Genomic DNA, 12,474 nt, shown 5'->3' with positions numbered 1-12,474 from the left:
TGCTATTTCATCGTGGTATATGTAATGCGCCAAATCCAGTAGGGAGAAGGGCAATAACGTCTTTCCCCTTGATCAAATTCAAACATTCTCTTAGTTCCGACTTTAAATCCTCGATCTCGGGAATTGTTGCCAACGTAGAATGTCTGGCTTCGTCTACATCCATCTCGATGCTTTGTTTACTGTTGTGCTGTACCGCAAAAAAGACCCAGACAGGCGCTTGAGTTTGACGTCATGGCTTCACAGCTCTTCGCTGATTGGCCGGTGCGTGGTCTACAACTTACGGGGTTCTTACAAACCCTCTAGCGTATTCTGATTCCTGACCTAGTCGCTGAAGAGAAATGAAATTGAGCGGAGGCACTAGGTGGCACCAGCCTGGCTAGCGTTCCGGCTCTATCAGCTGTGTTTCCAATTGACGTTGCATTGGAAAACTGTCACCCCTCTCTCTGTTACTGCTGTGAGCCTCGTCATATTGGTCTTAAAATGTTTGTATATATTTTTTTTATTTAGCTATTTTTTCAGTAAATAAATTCCTATTATTTGCCTCTATAACTCCAGGCCTCATGAGCTTCATTTGACTGGAGCCAAACGCTACTGGTGATGCCACATTCCCTTAGTCCACTTCTTTATACAGTCTATGATAAAATAGTATTTTGGAGGTTAAGGTTATGGCATACTTTGATGTCTCCACAGGCAAATTTGTCATGAGTATTTGAGCCAACACTCAGTGCTGCTGGGGTAACTGGTCATCAAGGTTCTGTTCTTAAACCTGCCTCAAAGTCCTCATCTTCACCAAAATACCTGCTCTTAAATCTAACTGTAGCTTTAACCAGATTGTGAAACAAACAATTATAAAAACTACTGTGAAAACATTAGGTAAATTAAAGGCAAAAGTATGTTATATTCAGCTCTTTCGGTCAGGCCTGTGCAGACACCATCCATCCTTTCTGATCACCTGTTACCCCAATACAGTTTCATCATTGTATTTTTATATTCATTATATGTGGTGCGGTGACCTAAGTATAATTGTATTTCCATTTCCCTTGATATATTATATAACCTGGCTCTCTAAATTAAATTACAGCGGTGTTGGCAGTGTCACCAGCATTTGACCCATCACTCTTGCTGCTGTGGCAACCAGTCACCCAGGCCCTGTCCCTGTTGCTCTTCCTGTTGTTTGGCAGAAATGCACGAGGAAAACAAACTGTGCAAACATGTCAGGAGCGATGGCTGTGAGATCCATCTCCAGATCTTGAGGTAGGCTTGGTCATGTGTGCATGTCATGTTTTCTGTTGATCAGTAGCTGCTAGTTGCTGGAGAAAATGGATCCAGACATGGAAAGAACATCCAAACTCCACCCAGCCTGGGTGAGCAAACAACATGGTATTACAAAAAATGAAAATCAACAAAAACATGACATTGTTTATTTCTGCAATGACTTTTATTTGGTTGATATGATATAAAAGTAAGATTTTATTTTTGTCTCCCACTCAAAAAAACTGGATATATAGTTTAATATAAACTTAATATAGGTTGGTTGTGGGTTTTGCTACGTACCAATATTTTAAATGTCATTACATAAAACAGATAAGAACATTTATTTCATGAATTAGGGCTGGGCTATATGGCCAAATAATAAAATCTTGATTTCTTTTTTGCACACATGGATGATTACAATTTTAAGTCAGAGCACTGACTATCTTTCAGATTGGGAAAGTTCTTTACGTATTCATCATATCATAATAATTAAGAAACTGTAAACTGACACACAGTACATTTTTATAGCTATATCATTGTAATTGTACAATAACCCTGTTTTGCCAGCATGATAATCAGGAGTAAGTCTGTTGCATAATAATTCTTCATTTAAAAATTTTGCAATTTCTCTAAGTCTCAGTTATTAAAAAGTCGATCCGGAGTACAAGTCGCACCAGCCAAAAAATGCATAATGAAGAAGAAAAAAACATATATAAGTTGCACCAAACTATAAGTTGCACTTTTTGGGGGAAATTAATTTTATAAAATCAGAGACCAAGAACCAACATGTCATCTTGAAAGTCAAGTTCTAGTAATATCAATAGAACAGAGAACAACAGGCTGTTAACGTCACATATGAACAGTTCTTCAGATAAACTATAGCATAAACAACAGAACAGAACAAGTTTACCAAACTCTCCATCTCACTCCAAATTACTAAATCCATTGAATTCTTCATCCTCTGTGTCACTTCTGAGCAACTCCACGACCTCCAGAGGTAAACGGAGCGGCGCTTCCTCTTCTGAGTAGCTGTCGTCAGGCTCAGCATCAGTTCCAGTTAGAATTATTCTGGCCTTTCTGAATCCTGACAGGATGGTTTCGATTGTCACTGAAGTCCAGGTTTTGTCGATCCATCCACTGACACCCAGGAAAGTTGCATGGTGCACCCTCCCCGCTTGTCACAAGTTTCTCGCTCACTCCAAACTTTCTTTCTGCTGCCCGATTGCCATTTTTAGCTGCATATTTCGCTATTTGCAGTTTGAAATCTGCAAAATTAGATTTTCTTTTTGGGGGCATACATGTGTTCAATCTTCTCAGTTGTCTTTATAAGTTCAATTTTCAGTGGTACAGAAGTAATGGTGCAATCAACTGACATGACACAGACAGGACAGTGGCTCTTTCTGCAAGAGACATGTGCAGTAGAGCCAGTGGTACAGCCTAGAGCGCCCTCTAGCGGCTGTCAGTTTGAAAATTTTAATATATAAGTCATACCAGAGTATAAGTCGCAGGGCCACCCAAACTGTGAAAAAAGTGTGACTTATCCAAAAAAGTACGGTCATCTTTCCTGTAAAATATAGGGTACAAATAAAAAATTTGATTGTGAAACCATTAAAATAAAGGCAGAAGTTATATGCAACTCTTTCTGTGCAGACACCTTCCATCCTCCTCCCTCTGTCCCTGCAATACTTTTATATTCCTGTATTTTTCCACATGCTGTGCCGTGACATAAGTATAACCTTGTATTTCCCATGACATATTTCAAACCTCTAAATTAAATTACCGTGGTGTGTGCAGTGCCTCCTGTAGCACGGCTGGTTCCCGAGCGGAGTGAACGCTGCTCATACCTCCGGACACATCCACATTTCCTCACATTTCCTCACACATCCTTATGGTTTTTCATGCTGTCGTGGCCCTGTGCTCCAGCTCAGTGTTTACAACCATGGTAAATCGCGTTATGAACAACAGCAGCAACAGCAGAACATAGCCAGCAGGTCTCTGTATATCACACATCAGCGGATTCATATTAACCATCAGAAAACACCATTGTCTTTGGAGCGAGACAGCCTGGAGCGATCCCATGTGTTAACTGTAGCGCTCCACACAGTTTTAGAGATTTTTATGAACATTAAAGTGCTCATAGATTATTTTTTCCTCGTATTTGAGCAAAATTTGTCTTGGCGTTGTACTAATATTGTAGTTTAGTTGAAGCTATGTACCACAGGCATATTATGATCACTATTACTTCTGCTGCCGCTCCACAGTGTTAGTCACATTTCCATTACGTTAATTACAATTCACATAGTTTAATTTAATTCCTTTATTTAGACTTGTATTTTCTAATTTGGATACACACTTTACTTACACTTGTTTCTTTTTCTTTCAATGAAAAGTCAACCCTTGGCAGAGACGACCTTCTCCAAACCAAGAAGAGAAGTACTATTATTTTCTGTATTATAATTATTTGTCTTATTGTTACTTTGATTAAGTTAGTAGTTTTAGTTAATCCTTCAGTGTAATTGCTCTTGTGCCCCTCTTGTGTTCAGTTTTAGTTAGTCCTCCTGCATTTAAACACCCCCGTTCCTTTGTCTGGTTGGGTTAGTTTTGTTTTGTTCATTTTGGTTTAAGTTAACCCCAGTTGGACTTCAATTTTTGGACTAATTTGAGCTTTTGTCAACCACAAACTCTTTATTTACGGATGGAAGAATATAAATAGATTCTTTCTGACCCCTGCACAGAGGAAATATGCAGATACGAAATGTTGGAGATCCTGTGGTACTTCCAAGGCGGATCACTTTCACATTTTTTTGCGGAATGCCCACTATTGAAATCATATTGGACGGGAGTTAAAATGATTACTGATAAAGTAGCAAACTGTAGTGTTCCCCTAAATTTTGAAGTTCTTTATCTGGGTAATATTGATATACTGAATTTAACTAGAAGGAAAATGATGCTGTTGGCTAACAAAATGCAATCACCAAAAGATGGAGAACGGATCAAATACGTAAGGCAGAAGAGTGGGTAGATGTAATGCTTAATATATACAATATGGGAAAGTGACGGCATCAGTTAGGCTGGAGATAGACCAGTTTGAAAATTTATGGAGGGGATGGGTGAAGTATATTAGACCAGGCATGTCCAAACTATGGCCCGGGGCCCAAATGCGGCCCTCAGACAAATTTTTCTTGGCCCTCAGACGTTCAGGTGAATTGGCCCAAATTACATTGCATCAAAAAAAAAATACTTTTTGCTGCAAGTTTTTTGAAAATCTACCTTGATAAAGTTCATATTTAAAATTTAGTGTGCGGTTTTAAGGATCTTAGCAGGAATAAAGTCTGATGGCTCATTCTAACATGCTAAACATGCACATATTTCATCTATTCTCTTTATTGAGCCCTTGATTGGCCCTCTGCTTTGTCTGTGTTTAGATATGTGGCCCTTGATTTAAAAAGTTTGGACACCCCTGTATTAGACAAACACGGTCTGACTTTGTATAGAGTCTGAAAATTAGCAGTCTGTTTAGAAATAAGTCTTTGGCATAATGTATATTAATGTATATGATAATGTTTTAAAGCACACCCTGGTTTTACGCTACAATGTTAATTTTGGGTTATTTAATTCTTTTTTTTTAAGAGTGTATATGTATGTAGGTATATGTATCCGAGTATATGTGTGTGTATATGTATGTGTACATGTGTATGTATATGTATATACTATATGTATATGTGTGTGTATGTGTGTATATATAGTACAGGTACGAGATATTACTATGAAACAAAAATCCTGTAAGTCTATCTATTTCAACTTAAATAAAAAATAAATAAATAAATAAAATTTTACACCTTTGCTTTATTTGTTTTGATCTAGGTCTGAGCTCCTCCTTCAGTGTATCTTCAGTGTATCTTCAGTGTATCTTCAGTGTATCTTCAACAACAATCTGATCAGACTGAAGAAGCTGCTTGGATGTGCTACGAAACATCCTCAATCAAAAACTTTTATCGAGAAGACAGAATTGAATTTTTCTTCTGTTATCTTTCTCTGACCACACAGTTTCTAAGTGGCTGCTTGCTGTGGAATATTACAGATGGCTCGGTAACACTGCTGCTGGGATTATGTTGTTTTTACTTATCTCATGTTTGTGCATTTCCACATGCTCCTTCAGCTGATATTTAGCATTAGCTGGCTCATTTTGACCACTGATACTGCATTTCTCAGGAGACACGCTAATAAATAAGCTTAATTTGCAGTTTCGAGAACACACCTGCACGGCGGAAGGATGCACATTTTAGTAATGAGGCTTTTGAGGTAATTTGTGGAGCATGTTTAGGAGCAGATAAATATACGGAATTGGGCAATAAAGTCTGAAGAGACAGATTTTTTTATTGCTTAAAAGGTTCTATATTACATAAAACTGACTCTTGTGAGCTTTAAAGGGACAGCTCGGAATTTTAGACATAGGGCCTCATTTCCTAATGAGCCAGAGTGCTGTAGATGTGCGGAGACACTTTAAAAATATCCCATCCAGTCCTTGTGTTTGCAGAGGTGGCTGGTGTTAGGCTAGTCAATGGCCATAGTTATCCTGCCACTAAAAACAGTCTCACCCACTCCACAAAACACCCGAAGCAAATCTATTATTACGCCAGATGTGAATGTCTGTATTGATAGAATAATTGTAGAAGTAAAACCAACCTTGCATTTGAAGGATTTATGTCTGAGCAGCAGCAGTGAGTTGTACTTCCTGATAGAAAGCTTGGCAGCGGCGGACTGACCTAGCACAAGGGTCTTCTTCTGTGAGCTACTTTTTTGCAAAACGAAAAAGCCAGAGAGCTACTAATTTTAGTGGTCCCTAGAAATTTTGTAAATATGAGAGCCATGGCAAGCTGTAGATGAGGTACAGTTAGATGCCAATAAAACCTAACCCATTATCCAGTAATTAGTGCACAAAATTAGACATCAAAATGATAAATTTACAATGGAAATATGCATTTAATCAATCAAATTTGAGTTATTCAGCACCGTGGTATGATTCAGAAATGCCTTGGTAAGCTACTTGGAAGGGGGTGGAGAGCTACTGTTAAATCTTGAGCTACAGGTTAGAGACCCATGACCGAGCACCTGTCTTAACGGCAAAGTAAAATCCTGCTACTGCTGAGAAAATAGTCTATCAACATGCGACGACTCATGCAATGCAAGGTTAGTTTTATTTCAAACATTATTCTATCAACACAGACATTCACATGGACAGTCGGGTGTAATAATAGATTTGCTTCAGGTGTTTTCTGGAGTGGGTAAGACTGTTTTTAGTGGCACTATAACTATGGCCATTGACATGCACTAACCTAGCACCAGCGACTTCTGCAAATACAAGGACTGGATGGAATATTTAAAAAAGTGTCTCCATACGTTTCCAACACTCTGGCTCACTAGGAAATGAGGTCCTATGTCCAAAATTCTGGACTGTCCCTTTAAGTTATGTTATAATACTGTTACCTCCTCAAAAACAAACCTGGAGTTTGTTTTGATTCATTCACACATGTTTGAGTAATCCTTTCTTATGAGTTTGTCTACATCTCCATTGCTTAACATGCTTTATTCCACTTTGTGATGTTTTCAAGTTAACAATTACTTTTTACCTTTAGTTCAGCAGAGATTTCCAAATCCAGGACTGAAATCATCCTAATGATTCTAGTGAAGGTGCATGGAGTTTAAAAACACAGTGGAGCACTTCCTGTATCACCACATGACATCACAATGTGGAGTGTTTTTTTGGCTTGAGAGAATAACTGAACTTAAATACGATGGGTTTGTGTGTTAAAAATGTGTGAATGAAACAAAACACAACTCCAGGTCTGTTAGTGATGAGGAAACTACATTACAACAGATCAGCAAATAACGCAATATGGGCCCTTTAAAAATGTTATGAAATGTTTTTAATGCCCACAGCACTGACAGAGTGTAGAGGAGAACATACTAATTGCCCTAGCCTATAGAAACAACATGAAATCCTGTGCTACGCCATGCTATAGCCCTGCTTACATGTGTCTCGTATAAGTACCAATCAGGCGATAAAGACACAAGTGCATACATTAACATAGTAATTATGTGTACGCATATTCAGCCTGGTTGTTGTATAAGATTAATCAAGCTACAAAACACCGTGAACTCCTTGCATACAGTGTGTAGCAAGCTTGTCAGCATTTAAAAATGTCATTATGCAGGAATATATAGTAGCCTACACTCAACCCTTTCTATTAAGTGTTGCATTAATAAGTCTGCAATGGGTATGTGATATAAAGCCTTGCTGCCAGGGAAACTGGAAGGTTTATGGTTGTATCCCTGCTTCAGCCATTGCATAAAGTTGGAGCAAGACACTTGAAATATATTGCCAGTTTTATCTAGCCAGGCTGGGGTCACCTAGTGCCTCTGCTCAATTTCATTTCTCTCCAGCGACTACATCAAGAATCAGAATACACTAGACGGTTCGCAAAAAACTGTTGTAGACCGCACACCAGCCAATCAGCTCTGAGCTGTGAAACCATGAAACCAAACTCAAGTGCCTGTCTGGGTCCTTTTTGTGGAACAGCACAACAGTAAATAAAGCGGTCGAGATGGATGTAGACGAAGACAGACATTCTGTGTTGGAACCAATTCCTGAGATCGAGGATTTAAAGCCAGCAAAAAGAGAATGTTTGGTGAATTTTATCAAGGGGAAAGACATTATTGCCCTTCTTCTTATGGGATTAGGTGCATTACATACGTCACGACCAAATAGCAGTGATTGGCGAAATTAAAAAAAGTACCCATTTGAACTTTTATTGCCACAAATCAATTCACATCAATATATAGTACAAAAAATAAGGCATGTTAGGGCATAAGTGTCTTATTTGAAAAGTCAATAATTGGACCCTACTTCTTTTCAAAAGTTGGCACCTTTAGCTGTAAGTGATCAGTTAACAGTTCCATTGTATAAACTTATCTGATTTTTGATATCCACTGATTAATGGTTGGTGTCTCAGGTTTCAGCCTGTAGATAGTAATAATTTTTCTTGCAGTCATCAGAAGAAGAAGATGCACTGATCATGAGAAAGATCATCAGGAAATGCATCTAGCAAAAACTGGGTCCAATGAGAAGTCAACAGCCATTATATTTTGTAGAACATCTTTAAGAGAAGCAATGTATATTGGGACAGTCCTAAAATATGGGTTTGGTCACCCACAAGTCCACCATTCCTCCAACATTCGTCACTAAGACTACATTTCAAAATAAAAGTTTTCAGCGGGTTTCCAAAGAATTTTAATTTGACCTTCCAGTCAAACTCCTTCCAAATTTGACTTCACACCCTCTATGACAGCCAGAACAAACACTCCCCCAGGTATCATCATCCAAGGTTACATTGATTTTCATTTATAACGCCATTTTCAGATCTATGTTATAATGCTGTTTCCTCATCACAAACATACCTGGTGTTGTGTTTTGTTTCATTCACACATGTTTTATGCACAAACCCTGCATATTTAGGCTGAATTCTTCCCTCAAATACATCTTCACTAGAGTCATTTGGATCATTTCAGCCTTGGAATTGCCGATCCCTACTGAACAAAATATACTCAAACATGTGTGGACGAAACAAAACACAACTTCAGATCTGTTTTTGAGGGGATAATGGCATTATAACATGGCTTAAAGCTACCAAGAGTCAATTCTGTGCAACATAGGATCTTTAAAGACAAATCAAACCACTAATAGAATTTTATCTTATCTGGTGAAAAAGAAAATTGCATTAAACCCGCTCAATGTATTGATTTAGCCGTATTGTTTGGGGTCATACTTCATTTGATCATTAGAATTACTTTGACCTCATGTTGACACTGGGGTTAGGATGGACGGGGCATAGGCTGTGTTGATACTCTGCAGTGACATCATGCTGGGGGTGTTCTACATGCATCGCTACTGGCAGAATGTTTATCAGTTACACAATGCACATCCAGTCACAGCTCTCTGACTCTTTCTGTTTCTCTGAGGTGAGAGTGACTAACTGAAAAACTGTTGGCTCATGCTGGCTAGTTTGTGACTCAGTTTTACGAGAGACTTTAGGGATTTGTTTGACAGCACAAATCAGCTCACCTGTTCCAGCTAACCGCGACCAACTTTCTGGTCAGACAGTAAAATAAAGCTCAGATTAAAGTCTAAAGGCCGCCACACACTGAAGGATTTTTCAGATTTTTTTAAATGCACGACAAAAAGCGCACACCACAGACATGAAGAGAATCTTGTAAGACTTCAAATCTCTGATCGCAAAGACTGCAGCAGGATCAACAGGACAACAGGATAGAAAGTTGTGAGCGAGATGGCGTCAGCTGTTTCCTGTAAGATGACTGGCTCTGTGACTCTTAAGCAGGGGTCATCAAACTAAGGCACATAGGTCAATTTCGGCCCCTTTGCCCCTTTGCCCCTTTGCCCCCACCACTTGAACTGTCCCTATGAGGCAATCCTCAAAAGTTGTCATGGCCTATTTTTTTGTTTTTAATTATTTTTGGCAAATAACACGTCTGCATCTTATATTTTGCTGATTTCAATTAAAAATGATATTTATAAGAAGTATTTATATTTAAATAATTATATGACATATTTTTGCTGCCAAATTTTCATCACCTGACAAGCACAAAATCAAACAGTGACCATCAACGCACGCGCAGAGTTCTGTAGTGCAGTTAAGGACAGCAAAATGATGAAAAGTTGACAGAGTGCGCCGAGTTTTCAAGGAACAGTGGACAACCAATTATTTTTTTGTCCAGTGTAAGAACCATGCAAGTTTGTCTGATCTGTAAAGAAAGTGTGGCAGTTTTCAAAGAATATAATCTGTGTCGTCAGGGTCATACAATTCTGTTATACAGTACGGCCGCCCGACCCCGGCCCCCATCACAGTCAGAAACGAAAATGTGGCCTCCAGAGAAAAAAGTTTGGCAACCCCTGTGTTCAAAAGATAAGAGCACTGCACTTCTAGTTTAGCTACAAGTCAAATCTGTGTTATTAGTTGCGAAATGTGTACTTCAGATGCATAAAAGATTGGCGATAAAGTACACAGGAAGTAAAGTCACTATTGCCAATCTGCAGCTTCGGACCAATCCGTGCGCTGTGAGATTGTAAAAAGACTTTTTACTTTCAAAGAAGGCTTCAAACTGGATTAATAGAGCGGTTTTGTGGACTGGATGTCATTATTTGCGAAGGACAATTTCTATGGATAATGTGGATGAGATGCTGCACTTTAAATTTACCACTTTACGAGAGCTGAGGAATAAAGTCTTCTCATTATTTTCGCTCTTTCCCGAGTTTGTATCTTGCGCCTCTGTGTCTGTCACTCCTCTGCCCCAGACGCTCTGTTTTATCGGCTCTTACTGTGGTTTGGTCGTTACGATATGACTGAGCGGCTCAGAGTCACATTGACACCACACATATGAGGAGCACAGCGACTTCAAAACTTGGGGAGAAGCAAATTGCAGTCAAAATCGGGACAAATTCTCCTGTAGTGTGTGGTGGCCTTAACTTGAGAAACAGAGCCTTAGACAGAGCAGAGCTTCAGTTAGAATCACATCCCAAGAGAATGTTGATGACATCAGTTGCAAATGATCAATATAAATACAACGCCAGTCCTGAAATGGTCAAAATGGCGTCTTCTTTGTCCAACCGATCACCTGTCCTGGCCTCACTCACAGGACACTAGATATAATCATAGACTGACAATGAGTCCAATCTCTTCAATAATCTGTTATTCAGAGTGTAGTAGTGAGGATTAGTGCGAGCAACTACCGCAGAGAAAATGTAATCCTAAAAATCAAACTAGGTCGAAGCAAGGCAACTGAAAAAAAAACATGGACTTTTCACCAGACCCAGAGGGAATTATGTTTTTTAGTTGCTTTCCATTACAAAGAATTGCTTTGATATCGGGCATTCAAGGTTTTCAAAGCAGGAAACTACAAACACAGTGAACACACTAAATACAGTATATAGGAAAACTCTTGATTAATGCACAGGATAATGGACTTTGTCACCTATAGAACATTTGTGGATATATCTTTTAAATATATCCATTTCAGTTTCTTGTTTTTTACAACAACAAAAAATCAGATTGTACTGTTGCCAGAAAAAATATAAAATATCTCTTGGTGATAAATAATGAATCCATTTGCGAAGCCCGATGAGTTTTTGGAATACAGACAAAGGTTTATTCTTCTTGTTACAGCAGATATGGACAGGGCCCAGGCCTGCCCTGGCCACAGACCAACAGCCTCTCCTGAGTATCCTCTCTACAGTCACCCCTTCTCTCCCTCTCCCCCAGAGCATCTGAACTCCGGGTATTTATACAGAAATACAAGTTACATACATAGCAAAGCAGAGTGATGTTTGTTTCTCAGACAAGTGCTAATCAACTACATTTATATAACTTACATTTGAGGACAGCTAAGACAACATACAGTTTCCTGTGGGGTGGGGACAATACATGCATCCCGAATTTCAGACTTCCGGTCATTACACAATGCATACTGGGAAGGGCCCTCTGAAAAAGTGAGCATCAAACCGCCCTGTTTGATTTCCAAATGGGATGTGGCTATTGTCAAAGCCGATCTTTTCTAGTCTTTTGAACCGTGTTGCTTTTGTTTCTGGTTTTGATATTGTTGTATTTTAGTTATGGGATTCAGACATCGTAATCGTGTGGTTGTTTGATGTCCTAGCAGCGGAAAACTGCTCGAAAAATGACCTTTGGAAGTTTTGTGAACTCAATAAATGCAAAAAAAAATTTCAAACTGTTTCCCTTCCCAACGGAATTGAAAAATAGTGAAAGGCGAAGGCGATGGCCAGTACTGATACACAGGAAGGATGAAAAAGGAAACCTTTGACTGCCTAAGAAATCATCCCAAGTTTGCAGTGAACATTTTGTATGTGGAGCGCCATTAAAGCAAAACCCCAATCCCTCGCTCGACCTTGGTTACGAATTTAAAAAGTCAACACCAAAGGGAAAGGCACCAGCTGTTCACCAAGAAACACCTTCTACTGCAAAACGACGAAGACGTGATGTTGCTGTAAAGCCACAAGAACAAGAAAGTGCAGCTCAGCCTGTTTGTCTTCTGTACCTCTCACTTAACAAACAGGATTTTGTTTTGATGGCGCTCCACATACAAAATGTTCACTGCAAACTCGGGATGATTTCTTAGGCAGCCAAAGGT

General features: G+C 39.1%; 1 protein-coding gene across 1 annotated transcript in view; it reads right to left on the bottom strand.

Annotated features, from left to right (window-relative positions):
- The window catches only part of si:ch211-113g11.6 (uncharacterized protein LOC559008 homolog), a 225,038-nt gene that overhangs the window by 180,455 nt on the left and 32,109 nt on the right, over nt 1-12,474 (bottom strand). The gene's annotated exons all lie outside the window — the stretch shown is intronic.

This window comes from Boleophthalmus pectinirostris, unplaced genomic scaffold (assembly GCF_026225935.1).
Source record: "Boleophthalmus pectinirostris isolate CB_2022bp ecotype Guang Dong unplaced genomic scaffold, ASM2622593v1 HiC_scaffold_6, whole genome shotgun sequence".
Classification (NCBI taxonomy): Eukaryota; Metazoa; Chordata; class Actinopteri; order Gobiiformes; family Gobiidae; genus Boleophthalmus; species Boleophthalmus pectinirostris.
This window is presented reverse-complemented; position numbering and strand designations above follow the sequence as displayed.